We start from the raw sequence: 19,000 nt of genomic DNA, 5'->3' as shown, positions 1-19,000 counted from the left end.
AGGTTGTTCATTAAACAGCCTAGGATTCATTGTACAGTTGGATGAACCAAACACTTAGCTGTCTCTGCATTGTATTTTTTGGGGGGGAGGGCATATGTCAACAAAGAATGTGCCTACAAGGATAAACAAAACTGATGGTAATGGTGGCAAACTTTGGAGACGAGGTGAAGTTACCCCAATGCTCACAGTTGAAATATGCACTTTAAAATGTTTTGTAGTTGGACAACATAGATCAGCCATTAAAAAAAAATGGTTTAAACCATATAGTGTGGTCTTACTCTTTCTTAGAGTTGCAGGGGCAGTGGTGGTAGAATAAGCATTATGAAGGGCCAGTTTACCAGATTTGTTGTCTTGCTCCTCTTTCTGCTCATGGTGATGGTATAAGTTTTGCTTATTGATCACAAATGTATTCTTTTGAAATAGAAATGCTTTTAATTTTTCCTCTAAACTTTTGCCCTCAGGACTTAAATATTGCATGCAGAGGAGATACTTTTGTGATTGGCTATTGATCATGACAGAGTAGTAGTGGAAGCGTCCTTCAGGGCCACTCTGGTCAGACCAGTCTCAGTTGTTGCTGTAATGAAGACACAAAGACAGCCGGTTCAACAACGTTGTATTGGGGTTAGGCATATATCATAGTCAAGTCACAGTCCAAGAATCATTCACTTACAATCAGTCCAGCCAGGCAAAGGTACAGATACACAGTCCAAATAGAATAGTCAAGTCACAGTCCTTTATCATCAATCCTTTTATCAACCCAACAGCACGCCACGCTCTATCCGTCTGATCTGCTCCACACCAGACATTGGGCTACTGCTTTTATATCTCCCTTAACCAATCACATTGCTCATTGGTTAATGGCATTCACATGATACTCACATGCTTACACTTAAACACCTGTATGCAAGAGTTACACAATCCTTATAGCAGTTCCAATAGGCCTTAAAGCTATAGGATACTGTCAGATCATTGCTTTGCCCAGCCCCCTGAGATTGGGGGAAAAAAACAGCCATACAAAGGAGATGCTGCCAGAGCATGAGAGACACAGCTTGCTTGGCTAGCTGTCAAAAAGAAAGACAATTCACTCAGAGCTGCAACTGATGTGTGTTGAGATGGTGGTTAGAGGACAGGACAACTTTGGGGAAGAGAAAGAGGGCTCTCCGCTCCCCCTGAGACACGTTGCATCACTCAAAAACATCCATCTAAACAGTGCCTTCTTGTTGGTAAATGGTCTGGGTTGTTTTTTTTTTAAAGACCGCTTATTTTGTGAAATGGTTTCTTGGAAGGATAAAACTGGGGAAGGAGAAGTGGAATCCAGGAGCTGCTGTTCTCTTTTGCAGAAAAACTGAGCTGGAGGCAACCGCTTGAGTTTTACACAGAGTTGTGCTCTTCTAAACCTGTTGTCTTCAATGGATTTAAAAGACTATAACTTTCCTTAGGATGGCATTGTAAGTGTCTGGTTCGGACTAACTGGATGGAAACCTGTATTGCTTCATTGTAAGCAAGCAATTGGGGGAGGAGCTTTTATTTGCAGTAACTCTTGAATCTTTGTTCATCGGTATGCAAGAAAGCAGCGATTCTCCATTGTTAGTGACAGTTCCTGATGTTGTTATCTCTGCTGTACACAGAACTGCTGATGATATCGCCAAATAGCTTGTCTTTCACCTCTCATAGTGTGCTTAATTACGGTTGCACTGTTTTAATTTACTGGGATCTCACTTTCTAATTGCCTTTTTTGATGAATGTGGGTTTATTTGGGGGAAATGCTAAAAGTACCTCGGATGCTTTTAATAAAAGCTATGGAGCAATTTTCCACACAGTGATTTAATTAAAAAGCAGTACTCCTGCAAAACGCTTTGGTATGCGAAGCCATACCACCGAAAGGATGACGAGGCAGAACAAGGGCGTGACGCTCAAAAACTCACTTTCTAACACAATCATTGGAACACATCTTCATTGGAAGGGAGATGAGAATTACAGTGCAATCCTATGCAGGGTTACTCTAGTCTAAACCCACTGAAATCAATGGATTTAGACTAGGATAATTTTTTTGTAACGGAATTGCACAGTCAGTGATCTATATAAGGCTCAAATACAGCACTGGCCATGATTCAGCTCTAGTTAAGCATTTCTAAGGTCTATTAGAAAATGCAGAGTTCCAGTTACTCACAGCTACTTTGTTCCACTCCTGTCAAAGGGACTTGGGCATTACTAACTGGAGTGGGAGTGTGGAAATAATGTTAAATTAAAAACTAGGGATCAAAGGGACTGTAGACTATATCACTGTGTATAGCATGTACTATTTGTTGTTGTATGCAGAGCTTTTTTTCTTCTTCTTCTTCTTACAGGGCTTACTGTAAGCTCTTGGAGGACTGGCTACATCAGGGGAATGTAGCCTAATATGCAAAGGAGTTCCTGCTACAAAAAAAGCCATGGCTGTATGTATTGGCCTAGTGTATAATTTCTGCATTCTTTCCTGTGTCATATTAATACTTATTATTTCTTTCAGCTTTGCTTCAGCTCTAAAGTTTGGTTTCAGATTTCCACATTCCTGATCCTATTCCATTGGTTACTGGACGTTCCCTCCTGCTGATTGCATAGGTTTACTCTGTGTCAGGCCTCGGATTCAGCGGGAGCTCACAGGAGCACAGCTCCTGAACCTTTCTAACAGTTCCACCTCCTCCCTCCTACCTTGTCCATTAAATAGTAAGTGCAGCTGCATAACAATCCATGGTTGAGCTCCACCACCTATTTTTCTTCAAAACAACTCCTGCTCTGCGTAATCCACCTTGAGTCTCAGTGAGAAAGGTGGACTACAAATAATGTAAATATATAAATAAAAGGTGTGGTTTCACAAATTGTGCACCTTCATTTTTTTTTTTTTTTACCCATGGTTACTTCTGCTCAAGCAGGTTTTAATCCCACTTTTCTCTCCAACTAGGAAGGCAAAACAGCATACAGATTAAACTCTGTGTAGAGCCTGGTGTAGAGGAGAGCCAGTCTGGTGTAGTGGATGAGTGCACGGACTCTTATCTGGGAGAACCGGGTTTGATTCCCCACTCCTCCACTTGCACCTGCTAGCATGGCTTTGGGTCAGCCATAGCTCTGGCAGAGGTTGTCCTTGAAAGGGCAGCTGCTGTGAGAGCCCTCTCCAGCCCCACCCACCTCACAGGGTGTCTGTTGTGGGGGAGGAAGGTAAAGGAGATTGTGAGCCGCTCTGAGACTCTTCAGAGTGGAGGGCGGGATATAAATCCAATATCTTCTTCATATAACAACACCAATTTAGACAAAACTAAACAGCCCAACAGGTGCAAAGATAAAACAGAAGGTGAGTCATAAGTGTATCCTGTGCTTGTGCTGTCATGGCTTGCATAGGGGCAAGAGGGTAAGAGACAAGTAGAACCCCTTGCTTCTTTCCCCTTTGGTTTATGCTACAAGCAAACACCTCTGGCCCAGCCCAGGCTTTCAATTATGAACAGAAAGGAGAGAGGTGGGTGCTCAGCTCAGAAAATAGGCTGTGTGCAATAGCCAACAAATCACTGGATCTTAAGCTGTTGTTACACTAAAGTAGTCACTTGCCACTGGATTTCCCTGAGTGGACAAGGCAATCCAGTTGTGCAGGGCTGCCCAAGTACAATGATAGTTCAATATCCAATGATACGTGTTAGGCTTGTCAATCCCCAGCTGGGGACAGGGGATCCCCTGGTTTGGAGCCCTATCCCTTTTTAGGGTCATCAGAAAATTTTTTTTGTGTGTGTGTGTGAATGTCCACTGTACATCCCATTATACCCTATAGAGACTGATTCCTATAGGGTATAATGGAGAATCAATCTGTAGGTATGGGATAGCTGTTGTTTGAGGTAGAAGCACCAAATTTTCAGCATAACATCTGGTACCTCTCCTTAAAAAAACTGTTTCAAAAATATTGGACCATTGGGTCCAATTCTATGAGCCCCCCCAAAAGATGCCCCCATCCTCCATTATTTCCAGTGAAGGGAAGGCATTTAAAAAGAGCCCATTCCCTTTAAATGTGATGGCCAGAACTCCATTTCTCCTGACTTCACCCCCAAAGTCCCCAGATATTTCCTGAGTCAGAATTAGCAACCCTAGTGCAGATACAGCCTTATCTAGTCAGATCAGATGCTCCTGATTCCCTCATCTGCTTGCACCTTTGGCTCAGGCTTTATGTGACCTGTTCCAGACCAGCTGTGTTAGTACTTTCCTGCTGTGGTTATAATGGTAATCAAAATGATGGAATAAATTCTTGCTAAAAGTGTTTTAAAAAGAGCCAGGTTATTCTGTGAAAGCAAAAGGTTTAGTTAACTGGCACCAACTTATTTTCCAAACCTTCTTCCACATCTTTCACTTCATCCGGCATGAGTTTCCCCTTTTGGTGCTGCTGGTTGTCATAGTCTAAAGTGAACCCAGCCATCTTTCAGGCTGCTTAAAAAGCACATGATAAAGTGCAGCTTTTTAGTGATTGCAAATCTAATTTCCGAGCTATTGGGACTGCAAAGATGAGCTTGGCGGCAGAGCTGTCATGTATAATCAATGGACAGGAACCGAAAAAAGACACTAAGAAGGATGGACTTTTTTTTAATTCCATAATTTTGCAGACTGATTCGCAGTTTTATCCATAGAGGGCTGCTGAACCCTGACTTGCTGTCATGACCTTTGAAAGCCAAACTCCTGCAGAGGTTTATCCAGGGATATTTTTCTCATGCCAGAGGGAAGATTATTGAAATCCTGGCTCTGATGATTTCCCATATGCTTGCTGGATTTGCTCCTCCGGTGTGACTCTGAAACAGTGCTTTAAAAGAAATGCAAAGTTCCAGCTTGCAAATGTCACAGGAATTTGCCTGTTATTCAGAGTAGCTGACTATATTGTGAATTACTGACAGGACAGTCCTAAGGAGAGTTACACTGTCCTAATTGCCCCCCCAGTCGGAATGAAGAGGCAGACACGAGAATTGGGATTAAAACCGGGCCGCTTTATTAACACATAACACAGTAACTGGCAGGGGGTGAAACTGAACCAGACAAGCCCTGGGGTCAACACCTGGACCCCGCCTTGTCCAAAGGGCGAGCCACCCTGCCCCCAGCACAAGCCCGCCGTCTTCGGGTTGTAGCTGGGCGGCCAGGCCTCCAGCCATCACCATCTGGGCTGGCATCGATCCCCATGGAAGGATCCAACCAGGTGAGGCTCCGAGTGATCTGCATCACCGCACTGAGCCGTGTAGCCCATCTACGGTTCCTGCAGACCACCGCACCGACGGTGCTAGGCCATAGGTGCTCCCCTGGAAAACCCAGTGGCCAAACCCTCCAGCCTGCGACCTTAACAATTACCAATAACAAACTAAACTAACCGGCAGTACAAGGTAGGCAAAAAACACCCCCACAATAGCCAATTGTGTGGAGATGAAAAAATTCCTACCTGGCCCCTAATAAGGCGACCGGCATACGCCTGTACTACCGAAAGGGACGGGTGGGCGGGCAGAGAGCCAAAGGAACTGCCTGCGGAGAGGGCGGGGGCCGGGGCTTATATAGCCCCGGCTCCACGCCTGAAGCAAACCCCGTATGTGGGGTGATGCTGCCCCTCCCTCCTTCCGGGGCGGCAAAGGCGGCCCCAGCCTGAGCGCCGGCAAGCCGGCTTGGCTGGGAGGGCCGGACATTGCCCCCCCAGTCGGAATGAAGAGGCAGACACGAGAATTGGGATTAAAACCGGGCCGCTTTATTAACACATAACACAGTAACTGGCAGGGGGTGAAACTGAACCAGACAAGCCCTGGGGTCAACACCTGGACCCCGCCTTGTCCAAAGGGCGAGCCACCCTGCCCCCAGCACAAGCCCGCCATCTTCGGGTTGTAGCTGGGCGGCCAGGCCTCCAGCCATCACCATCTGGGCTGGCATCGATCCCCATGGAAGGATCCAACCAGGTGAGGCTCCGAGTGATCTGCATCACCGCACTGAGCCGTGTAGCCCATCTACGGTTCCTGCAGACCACCGCACCGACGGTGCTAGGCCATAGGTGCTCCCCTGGAAAACCCAGTGGCCAAACCCTCCAGCCACCGCCAATGCCAAGCCTCTGCTTAGGCATTAGCGCCCCACCGGGTGGCCCAGAGCCAACCGAAACCCCCTGCCGTAGCCAACTAAAAGGCCCGGTTCCCAACTCAGACACCATCCGGCCGACAAGGTCAGCCTACTAGAACAGCAGGGGCGGGGTCCCAGGCCAGCGGTAGCCCCGCACTGGGGCCAGGCTGGGAGCCCACCGGGCAAAATGTGAAAACTGAAAACCGTGCTGCACCCGCAGATGAGAACCGACGTCACTCACCACGAGCCCAGCATCTGAAAAGACAAACAGCAGTCAGCATAACAACAACACAACCCAAAGAGCCCCCCTACCCACCAGAGGTGACCGGAGGGCCAATAGGTTCGGCCGGCCGCCGACCGCCACCCGCTCATGTGCCAGGTGGCGGAGTGCCATCGGGCGGTTGGGGCTGGGCCCCTCTTCCAGGTGGCTGCTGCCCACCCCCGCCTCCCCCGGAGGTCCTACTGCCCGGTCTGGATGAAGATCTGCTACAGGCCGAAAGTGCGTGGGCCCCGCTGCAGAGCGGGCACTCATGCCGGAACTTACAAGGTTTCCTGGGGCACGCACCCTTAGATGCGAATTCCCAACATAACAGCCGGGACTGGACAGACTGGCCCGAGGCGTCACAGGCCCCTGTAGAGCACTGTTGTTGCTGCGACCTCTGCACTAGGTGGCCACTGTCAGACCTGTCTCCCGCATTTGGTTTTGCCGGGGACATCAGCTGTAACCACAGCTGTTGATTTATTTGATCCCACGGCATCCCTGGATTGACGGCGGCCCTCATACGGAAAGCCTCGTCGTACTGCAGCCAAGCTGCACCCACGAAGTCCGTATACGCCCTATACACAATATCTATATACTGAAAAAGGGCCGCCGCCCGAGCCGGCTGCGCTCTCGCGATTACTCCGGCGTAAATCAAAAATCCAGGCAACCAGTTCGCCCAGGACCTATCAACCCTACGACGTTTGAGCTTTTCCTTCTCCTTATCGTCAAGCTCGTCTTTACTTTTCTTTTCGAGCTCTCTGAAAAGGAGACCGAAAACGTCCACGTATTCGCCACGGAGGATTTTCTCACGCGTGGCCACCGTTAAATGATCCCCCAATGGCAGAGAGGTATCGCCGTATGGGAGGGAATGAAAGGGGATACTAGCATATGGGTTGGGGGGGTAAAACCACCCGCTACTCTGAGGCGCCATCTGCTGACCGCCCCATGGCAAAATGAACGATAGGGGCGGGGCTGAAGGGGCCCTGGGCACCGCCGCAGCGCCTGCCGACTGTCCGTTTGTGGACGGGACCGGACAGGGGAGTGGGTTAGCTCCATGAAAACCCCAAGCCCAAGGCTGGACAGGACCAGGCTGCTCAACCACTCCCAATTGCCCCATACCCCAGGACGCCCCACGTGGGGCCGCCGGGGGGGGGAGGGAGTTGAATGGGAGCCCATGGCCACCCCTGAATTGGCAGAAGAGGAGGCCTACTACCATCGCCGGGAAAAACGCCAGCACCTTCAGCGGGCTGCTGCCCACTACCTCCGGCTGCACCACTACCGTACGCCGTACCTGATGGGCCTTCCTGTGGATCTTCCTCCTGGTCCGGTACCGCCGGTGGTTCAGGCTCAGGTGGCCCACCCTGCAAAGCAGATAGACGTGCAAGCACTTCTGCCTCAAAAGTCGGGCGCGCCGACCTGCCAGATGCCCGGCGACGCCCACCCCAAATGGGAGCGCCCCTAGCCAATCTACCCTGTTCTAAAGCATCCAGCTGGCTCATGATTGCGAGCCTCACCCTCTCTCCTTGGCTGGGCTCTTCAACTGGAGTACCTAGTTGACCCCGCCCACGGGGTGGGCGGGCGGGCTGCTTTCCCTTGGACTTGCCCTGGCCTTTCTTTGGAGCCATCCCGTACAAGGCACCAAATAGCGACGTAATAACCAGGCAGTCAAAGAACCCCCTGAGCCACCCTCCTATCCGGGCTGTATGTTACTGCAGAGAGAGGAGGGAAGGGGGGGGGGAGATTGAACCTGGGACCTTCTGCTTCCCAAGCAGACGCTCTACCACTGTGCCACCGCCGCCAAAACGCACAGTACCAGCCTTGTAGTCAGGGCAACAGTGGGGGGGGGGTCACCCCAAGCACCACCAACTCCCTCTGCCCCCAATGCCGGGTAGGGAGAGGTCAAATGCCTGCCACCGAGGCACTCCAGGCACTCAAAGATTCCCTACCTCTGGCCCTCCCGCCACTATTGGTGTGAAAGAGGGGCCGTGAGTTAATAGGGGCGCCTAAACTCCCAGTCAGCAGGCCAGGAAGCAAAGCACAGCCCCCAAACCAGCAGCCTGTGTCCAAAGGCTCCCTGACCCCGAAGGGGAAAGGAGGTGTGTGGGGGAGCTAAATCACCTGCAAAAGGAGCGCTACAAAAACCACGGGGGCCCGGGATGGCAGGAAACACCACTACCCCACGAGGCCCTAGCCCCCCAGAAAGGCTACTGCCTTGGAAACAGCCGGCCGCACGCGCTCTCCCTAAAGAGGGGGGGGGACCGCTGCGCGTTGCCTCCCCAGAGAAGGTCGCCAAGAGCTGCGCAACAATAGGGCCGCCGCGCTGGCCCTGCCCATCCCGGCCGCCGCACAGATACCGCCGGAATCACGCCCGGAGCTTGGCCTCGCCAGCGCTTCAAAGCTGCGCCTTCGCAGAGCGCCGCCAAGCCGCGCTCCTCCGCAGTTCCCGCCGCCGAGGTCCCTCGTCGCCCAGGCCTCGCCGCGCCGCCGACCTCAACTGCACGTGGCTCTCACACAGAGAGCCAAAGGAACTGCCTGCGGAGAGGGCGGGGGCCGGGGCTTATATAGCCCCGGCTCCACGCCTGAAGCAAACCCCGTATGTGGGGTGATGCTGCCCCTCCCTCCTTCCGGGGCGGCAAAAGCGGCCCCAGCCTGAGCGCCGGCAAGCCGGCTTGGCTGGGAGGGCCGGACAGTCTATTGATACCATTGGTCTTAAATAGGTGTGACTGTGCTTAGAACTGCACTGTGAGTCTTTACGATCAGGAAAGTCTTTAAACTCCCAATGTACTTTGCTTACTTATTCATGCTATATGTTAAGGATAAGTCTATCAATGGCTAACCTTAGTGATTGACAGGAACGTCCTTATTCAAAGGCACTAAGACTTTGAACCCCAGAGCCAGGAGGCAATATCAGGGGAAGGCTTCTGCCTCTATGCCCTGTTGTTGGCTTTCCAGAGGAAATGGTTGGTCATTGTGTGAGACAGGATGCTGGACTAGATGGGCCACTCTGATCCAGCAAGGCTCTTCTTATGTTCTAATGTTTAAGTGCCTTAAAGGCTATTGAGCCTAGGTGCTGTTAGCCATGTGTATAAATTCAGGGCCACACTCTCTACTGCTCTTCTCCCATGTCTTTGTCCTGCATGTGCCATCAATATCTGTGACCAGCTGCACACTTCTTGTTGACGAAGTCCATCCAAACATACTGAAGCTGCCCTATCGCACAGCTTGATTCAAACTATTCTGAGTTCTAATTAAGCAAGGAAATATGTACAGTAAATTTTTAGATAAACACCTTGTGCACTCAAGGGCAATGATGTTTCATCAAACTGACTAGTCAAACACTGTACTGCTGCTGCTTGCACTTACTCTCTGCAAGGATGAGTCAGGTTGTATAGGACAGATGTGTTAAGATACAAGAGATCATTGACCTTGAATCTGACCAAAGTGTTCTACCAAAAGAAAACTGTCTTGGATGCATCCCTTCATAGCTGTGCAAAATAATTCTGCAAGCTCCCTTTTGTGGGGTATGGAGTCTCTCTTCCACTGCACAAGTTCAATGTTGGACAAACCAGATTAAGACCTGTTGTTTGAGTTATACCTATGGGCAAGGATGGAATTCTAGCAGCAACTCCTTTGCATATTAGGCCACAACCCTCTGATGTAGCCAATCCTCCAAGAGTTTACAAGGCTCTTTTTTGTAAGCTCTCGGAGGATTGGCTACATCAGATGTGTGTGGCCTAATATGCAAAGGAGCTCCTGCTGGAATTCCACCCCTGCCTATGGGTATGTCCAAATAGTCACCCTATCCATCTTCTGATGCCTGTGCTTATAATACGGTCTTTTCCATCCATGTCACTGATTAATGCTTGTGGGAGGAGTGGTGGTTTTAATATTTATTCACCAAGAAAGCATCATCTTGTAGCTTCCATGATACTTTAGTCTGGTCACTATAATCTTGGGTGGCTATCTATCTTACACTACTATTTGAACACATGCTCAGTTCTCACATAAATTAATTTGCATGTGTATCAATAATTTGAAATTGTCACATCACTGATAACTCACATCCCAGCCTAAACATAAAACGGAACTCCTGTAGTGTTGAAAAAAGAGCCGCTGTATGTGTTTTGGTAACAAGTAAATATTAATCTAGGGTTCACTAAGACAACACAACACCGATGTGTTTTCTAGTTCTCACATTCTCCTTTCAGTCTTGGTTTTCCTTCTCCCCAGTAGAGCAGAAGGTACTTCAGAAAAAAACAGGATGCATCATCTCAAGTGTCTGCAGGGAACAACCATTCAGAAACAGTTGCCTCCATTTTACAAGAATGTTTGGCTTGAAACCTGAAAACATTTTTTTTATTTGCCCCAGCTCCTATAGCAGCCGTTTTGTGATTGGCTGTGCCATCCCAATGACAGCCATTTTGTGGTTGTTCTCCAGGTTTCAGAAGTGCTTACAAACTCTGCAACTTAGAGAACCCCAGAGTTAAGCAGAAGCAATGGAATATCTGAAATATGAACTACTTCCAGTTCCTTTATCTCTAATGATCAGTGCATCCTGTGTTATGCCACAGTAAAGTTTAGGTTTTGGGTTGTGCATATAAAAAAGAGATTTTCACATACTAGTATAAATAAAAAAGCAGTTATATTCTGTGTTGCTTTAGGCATAGTGGTATTTTAGCTCCTAATACAATTTTGATGGTATTTAAATGCACATATTATTAGAATTTTTCATGGCTTGCATTCTGTGTAGCAACAATCATATCATTACAAAGTATATTATGTGCATCAAATAACCATATACATTTTCCCTCCCCTCCACTGGATGAAACATGTTTTACTTTACAAATTAGTTGAATGATTCAGATACTTCCAATCCTTTATCTTTCTAAAAATCTATTTTGTACATGCATGAATGTGGGCATGTTATATTGAACTCCAGAGTTACCGTCAGTTTCTTTTCCATATCCAGTCAGTCAACAAGCAAAAACTCTTTACCTCCATCATATTTTAGGTTCAGCATCATTCTAAATCAGTGCTACAGTCAAAAGGGCATTTCTCAGATAAGCAGAGTATGGTTCATTAAGACTTGCTGTCGTGAGAAACACTTCGTATCAGTTTTTAAATGCTCTGAAATAAAAACTAGATAGAGGCTTCTACCTGTAGTTCTGAAGCTTTTATATTTAAAAGTGCATAGCCATTAGACTGTGTTTCAGCATGCATAGTAATAGAGCAAATTGAGTAGACCCAGAAATTGGAATATGCACCAAACTGTAACACCAGACCATCAGCCAAAGGTTAGTTCACTCTAATTACCTCTCTACTGTATCCTAGTCACATTCTGATTTTCCCTATTATACATGAATAGTAACCAATGATGTGTGGATGCAAAAGTACACTGCCATTTTGCCACTGTCAGGACTTGGGCAAGCTGTTTCTGTGGATTGCTAGGCATCCTGTAGACCTTTTTCATTATTGTTCCACGTAGCTTCTTATCCATGTTTGACTCTTGCAGCCCTCCAGGTTAACTTGAAGAATGTCTAGCATTCATTTCACAATGGATGAATGCTCAGTTTGCCGTAAGTATTTCATTTTGTGCACATGAATGCACAGGGCTTTTGTTTTGAGCAGGAACACAGTTCTGGGTGGCTTGGCATCAGGGGTGTGGCCTAATATGCAAATTAGCTCCTGCTGGCCTTTTGTGTGAAACAATGGTTATATCAGGAGGTGTGGCCTAATAGGCAAATAATTCCTGCTGAGCTTTTTCTACAAAAAAAGCCCTGTAAATGCATTTGTGAATTGACTGAAATGCTGTGCTGAAAAGAATTATGCAGTCAAACCAAAATAGTTTTTAAAAAAAATAATTATACCAATCCTTGGCATATGTATAACAGCTTCCAGAGCATTTGTGTACTTCACATACATTATTCTATTACAACATCCCTGAAAGATAGGGCAGTATTATTATTTCCATATCACATAGGGGGAGCGGGGAACTACAACAGAGAGAATATCATTTTCTTCAGGAGAATCCCCCGGTTATTAGAATTTCCTGGGGGGGGGGGCACAGTTTGCTTCTAGGGGAAGAAGAAGGCAGGGATGATCTGCTTTCGTAAACTTCTTTGTAGAAGTTTGGATTTGGTGCAACATACTTTGAAACTTCAGAATTTGGGGTACGGATTTGTTACTAATTCCAGTTTTGTGTCTTTTTATGTTTGCCAATTTTTTTTACTGTTTCATTTCTTAATTGGTTTTGCGGTAAGTTATATTCCATATAGGATGTGCAGCTTTTATACTCAATGCTATAAATGCTACACATTGGGAAAATGTACATTTCATGTGGAAAACCTGGGGTGAGGAAACAGACCTTTGAATACTTATTTATTTATTTATTTATTTATTTATTTATTTGGGATTTATATCCCGCCCTTCCCACGGATGGCTCAGGGCGGCTTCCAACAATTAATCAAACTTAAAAATAAACAATTTCAAATGTAAAACAATTAAATAATTTAAACAGTTAAAACATTAAAACAGAGTAATGCAGTTTCCTATGAACAGATGGCTGGCCAGTTTCCTCAGGTTGTTATCCTAGCTAAATGTAGGCTAGGTATAGGCTAGCCGGAAGAGGGTCGTCTTACAGGCCCTGCGGAACTGCGCTAAGTCCCGCAGGGCCCTCACCTCTTCCGGCAGCTGATTCCACCATACGGGGGCCATAACGGAGAAAGCCCTTTCCCTGGTGGCTTTCAGGCGGGCTTCTTTTGGCCCGGGGATAGTGAGGAGATTTTGTGTTCCTGACCTCAGTGCTCTCTGGGGAACATGTGGGGAGAGACGGTCCTTCAGGTAGGCAGGTCCCAGGCCATATAGGGCTTTAAAGGTAATAACCAGCACCTTGTACCGGACTCGGTATATCACTGGAAGCCAGTGCAGGGTCCGAAGACCCGGCTGAATGTGTTCCCACTTTGGGAGACCCAATAACAGCCGGGCCGCGGCATTCTGCACCAGCTGCAGTTTCCGGGTCCGAGACAAGGGCAGCCCCATGTAGAGGGCGTTGCAGTAGTCCAACCTTGAGGTGACCGTAGCATGGATCACTGTTGCTAGGTCGTCGCGCTCCAGAAAGGGGGCCAGCTGCCTTGCCCGTCTAAGATGAAAAAATGCGGACTTGGCAGCGGCTGCTATCTGAGCCTCCATCTTTAAAGAAGGCTCCAATAGCACCCCCAAGCTCCTGACCCTGTCCGCCGCCATAAGCGGCACACCATCAAAAGCCGGCAGGGGGATCCCCCTCCCCGGGCCGCGGCGGCCCAAGCAAAGGACCTCTGTCTTCGTAGGATTTAACTTCAGCCCACTTATTGTGAAGGATCCTTCTCCTCTGAGGAAAGGAGAACATCTTGGTTGTTTCCCACCATCCAGTGAGGGAGGCAGGAACTATTTCTCACCCCCCCCTCTCTGTTGGGCAGAACATCCTTCTCTCAGTTTGGGTGACATCAAGAGCAGTAACATTTCAGCTTGTCTGTAACAACTAACAACTCATAATATTAAAAACAGAAACTTTCCAAATCAACAAAAGGTAGATGGAAAGAATGACCCATGGAAAGATGGAAGGTGGTAGCACAGAGAAGGAGAAGAAGGAGAAGACCTAGGGAAGGCAAGATGTCTTCCTTTCCTCAAATGAGAAGGTGTCCAAAGATCCAAAGTGTCCAAAGTGTCCAAAGATCCATTCTCCCTCTGAGGTAGAGGACATCTTGGGATCTCCCAAAGCAGTGCTCATTTCTTGGGTGGGATACCATCTTCATCTGGAATGATGTGCTGCAGTACCCTTCTTCCATATGCAATGTCTGCTGGATCATACAAGTTCAGTGTCTCACAAAGGTAGAGATCAAGGACCACATCACCATTCTGCAGACCTCTTCTACTGAACGCTGCATTGATGGCCATGCTTCACACTGAATGAACTGTTATATCTTATAGGATTTTAATGCTGAGGGACTTGAATGCCTTAACAATACAAGTTTTCATAGCAGAACCAATAAAGACTGAAGACATCTTTCCTAAATTGAGAGAAGATATACTGATGAATAAGGACTCTAACTTTCTGATTTGTTCCATATGAGTGATTTACACCTTGAGCGGTCTTCTAACATCAAAGATGCTTTGAATCTGGACAAGAAGAGGGTAAGAATATTTGCTGTGCTCTGTGAAACTGGAAGTATACCTTATGTTGAAAGGTAGGATAGATATGTAACACCACCTGGTCTCTGTGGAAAATGCAGATTTCATTTTTGGTAGATAATGCACTTGTTTCCGAAAATGTTCTGGTGGAAATGACTGCAACAAGGAAAATGTTTTTCATACTAGCTAACACAAAGATTTGTCTCTGATTGGTTCAAAAGGATCCTTGATCAATGATGATAAAACAGTGTGGAGTTTCCAGGCTGGAAAATGATAGATTGGAGGTGGACTCTTATGTGCCATTCCTAAAAGGAAGTGTCTGATGTGAGGATGATTGGCTAAACTGAATCCCTCTACTTCAGGAAGAACTGATAACAGGGCTTCAACTTGTTTTCTAGGACCGATTTCACACTCACCTTATGCCGCTCTCATGTTCATTTTCTCAGTGTGGCTTCCTTCCAATTTCACATGATCTGCCCTGGGGCTGCAGCAAGCATTGGCATTTTTGCACAGCAAGCAAAAACCACTAAAAACAGGTTTCTGTTTGCTGCGCTAAATGCCACTTGCTGCAGCCCCAGGGCAGATAGTGCGAAATCAGAAGGAAGCTGCGCTGAGAAGATGAATGTGAAAGTGGTGTAAGGTGAGTGCAAAATCGGTGTAAGTGTAGCTGGCTTGAGGCTAGTCATCAAACCATACTGAAGAAATCCCAAGACTCTGTCTAGTGAAGAGCTGAGAATACCAGCTGCCTTCCTTCTGCACCACCTGGTGAATGCCTTCCAGGAGGTATTGTATATCCTAACCATGGATCACTTCCTGAAGGCCAGAAGGGTGTCTGTCACCTCCTGGGAGTGTCCTTTATTTAGAAAGATGTTCCTTTCAATTTTCACTTGGGTAAGCAGAACCATTCTGGATGTGAGTGCCAAATTGGGCCCTGCGGTAACATGTCTGGAGATGTTGACATGTGTAGCAATGTGGAGAACCACAGACGGGATGGCCACAATGGAGTTACCACAATTATCTTTGATTCCTGTTTGGGTATGATGGAAATGGGAGGAAATGAGTAAAGGAGACCTGAAGGCCATTGTTCTGTTAAGGCATCCATCATTTCTGCCTGAAGAGAGAAGAACTGGATTTGTACCCTGCCCTTCACTACCCAAAGGAGTCACAGAGCAGTTTACAATCTCCTTTCCCTTCCTCTCCCCAGAACAGATACCCTGTAAGGTAGGTGGGGCTGAGAGCTCTTTTGAGAGCTATTCTTAAGAGAGCAGCTCTTTCAAGAACTGTGACTGACCCAAGGTCACTAAGCAGGTGCATGTGAAGAAGGGGGGAATCAAACCCAATTCTTCCAGATTAGAGTCTGTGTGCTTAACCACTACACCAAACTGATAGTTGTGTTGCAAGGCAAATAGATCCAGCAGAGATGAGAGATGATCAGTTGGAAGAGGTTCTTGTTGAGAGACCACTCCCCTTCTGAATGGAGTCCCTGCTGAGCCAATCGGCTTGTATGTTGGATGTTCCTTTGATGCGTTTGGGCCTGATTGGGGCCAGGTTCTTTTCTGCCTATGTGAGTATCTTGGTTGATTCTTTGTGAAGGCCTAAGGATTTGGAACCCCCTGCTTGTTTATTACATCTTTGCTGCAATGTTATCTGTGCGAATCAAGCCATGTGAGTTCCCTAACTGTTCTTTGAATCAGAGTAGTGCCAGATGGATGGCTCACAGTTTCAGAATGTTGATGGGAGTAAAAATTCCATTCTTGTGCAGTGGCCCTGGGCTTGGATTTTGTCCACTGTTGCCCCCCCCCCAATCCCATCAGACTGGCATCCATAAACACGTTCTTGTGGAGTGAGAAAACTCTTGCCTTGAAAAAGGTTGGAGGTCTTGGTCTCTTTTATATTTATGTTACCCATCTGATGAAAAGCATCATGTTGGCCAGGTAGATTTTGATCCTAAGGGGACAAATCTACATCCAATTCTTCCAGCTGGAGATTGGCCTGGGTTGAAATAATGCTTGCATAGGAGCTGATGAGACTCCTGGTGTTATTTCTGACCAAATTTGCTGTCTGACCACAGTTGCATCTCACAGCTAAAAAGCAGGAGCCCAGTGCCCCCTACTCATTCCAACTTGGATGGATGTATCTTTTTGACAGGTTTCTGCAGCTCCAAAATTACCATCACATTGCCAGTAGCAGGGCTTTTTTCTAGCAGGAACGCACAGGAACATAGTTTGGCTGACTTGACATTGTGGCATAATATGCAAATGAGTTCCTGCGTGAAACAATAGTGACATTGGGGTGTGGCCTAATATGCAAATGAGTTCCTGTTGTGCTTTTAATTTTTTTAAAAGCCCTGGTTAGTAGCATGTGCAAACTGAGGAGGCATGCTGGCTTGAGATGGGTTGATGTCCGCCATGCTAGATATGGCCATGGGGTTTAATTCCATGTCAGAGAGGAAGCCATCTTCAAGACACCTTGGCTTCCATCAGCTGGCTCCTTGTAGCAAAGAGAGCAAGGAAGGAGAGTGAGTGGGGTTGAATTGCCTAAAATGGCCACTGCAGTTGCTGTAGTGATCAAAGAAGGTTTGAGGAAATGAAAATGAAACAGAGAATAAAGATATCTGGTTGATAAGGAAAAGAATATAGCAGAAAGGTATAGGAAGAACAGGATTTAGAAAGGAAGAATGAGAAGGGGAAACCTAAATGAATATAAAGAAATAGTACGCAGAGCCTGCTACTGAACTGTTTTTTTCTGTTGAGGCAGAAACAGAACTGGGAAGACTGAGAAAAGGGTGTTCCACCCACCAGACAGGAAGAGGAAGAAAAAAATAATTCCTTCCTTCCTGATTGGATGGTTGGAAACACCCAAGATGTCTTTTGCCTCAGAAGAAGAAAGGGAAATGATACCAAAATAAAGAATCATGACTTGGGTTTACACAAGGAAGGCCAAAAATCACAACAGGAATTTGGGGATCTAAGAAGCAAGGATGAAACATTTGAAATCATTCTCAATATGGGGAGAAATTCAGAAAAGTCTTTCAGATATATTCCTAGTTAATTTGTAATATCATGGTCCAGCTGAAACATGAATAAAAGCATAAAACTGATAAAGATCTGAGGCCACTTCCTTGTCTTTTTTGTCCACAGACTTACTCCATTTGGTCCTTGAATTGCATTCCCCATACATTTGAGGATGCACAACTGTAAAAATGAGATATGCTTGATTCTCAACTTTCATGAAAGACCTCCAAACTATTTTTTCTTTATAAAAAACCTCAGGTGTGTGGAGCCCCAAGTCTGTTTGGAAATATAGTGTCTAGAAATATGCCTGGGATTCCAATCAGAAAATGGCTGCCCTAATTTTATTTCCATTTGGACTCAGATTTACCATTGAGCCCAGTTCTTGGAAAACAGGTGCCTTGGTTTCAGTCTCAAGAAAACAGTGTCAAGCTGAATGGAGATTTATGAGCTTGTGGATGGAAACCTGCACAGTCATCTATCTCCTATATTCTGTAAGCACTGTGCTTTAAGGAGAACGGAGAGATGGATAAGTCACAGAGAATGGTTTTGTTCATTCTCACCCAAAGAAAAAAACACAGAAAAATTCAGCTACTCTGCCTCATGCTAGCAATATTTGTGAATTTCTGCTGGACTTCAACAAGTGCATATCTACTCAATTATTCCCCAAAAGTAACTGTACTACAATTTGTATTCAGATCTCCTAATATCCCTGGGGAAATGGAATATAATCTTTCATCTTTTTTTTTTTAACTTGCATTGCAGTTAGCCTGCATTTTTGTTTGTATATTTTCCCTTCTTCATTTTGCATATTAATCTTGTTCCCTTCCACAGCCCATTTTAATTTCATTCAACAATCTTTGAACATTCACCTTAACTATGTCCTTCAAAACTATAATGTACGTTAATCATGCCCCTTCTTAATATTTCTAATGGCAATAAATCTGATTTTGCTATCTTCTACTCCTGCAGTATGTACAATAGCAGAGATACTTCATCAATGTCTCTCTAAGTTTTCTGGAATCTTCTTGTAACAAAGTTGCTAGATTTATATGCATGCTCCAGGTAGCTTCTCATTTAAGTCTATTATAAACAGAGCCAAGACTTTCTAATTTGATTTGTGGTATAAACTTATATTGCAACCTTGCCTTATTGCATCAATCTCAATATTTTTCTCGAGTACTTCCAAATATTGGCCTGATGATGACAATGCTTTGGGGACAGCAAGTAACAGGGAAGACTTTTCAGCATAAGATCACATTGCTAAATGTAAGTCTGTAAAACGTATTTATTCTGCTTTTCCAAATAATCAAGGTGGATTGCAAATTCTACACAAAGCCCTAAATAAAAAAACAGGGGTACAGTGAATATTCCCCCAATTCTTATATTCAGTGTTACATTCAGGGAAGGTAGAAGTATTTTTGACGATATTCATTTGTTTATCCTGTTTGATGCTGAATGTACAACCAAT

This window comes from Heteronotia binoei, chromosome 1 (genome assembly GCF_032191835.1).
Source record: "Heteronotia binoei isolate CCM8104 ecotype False Entrance Well chromosome 1, APGP_CSIRO_Hbin_v1, whole genome shotgun sequence".
Lineage (NCBI taxonomy): Eukaryota > Metazoa > Chordata > Lepidosauria > Squamata > Gekkonidae > Heteronotia > Heteronotia binoei.
This window is presented reverse-complemented; position numbering follows the sequence as displayed.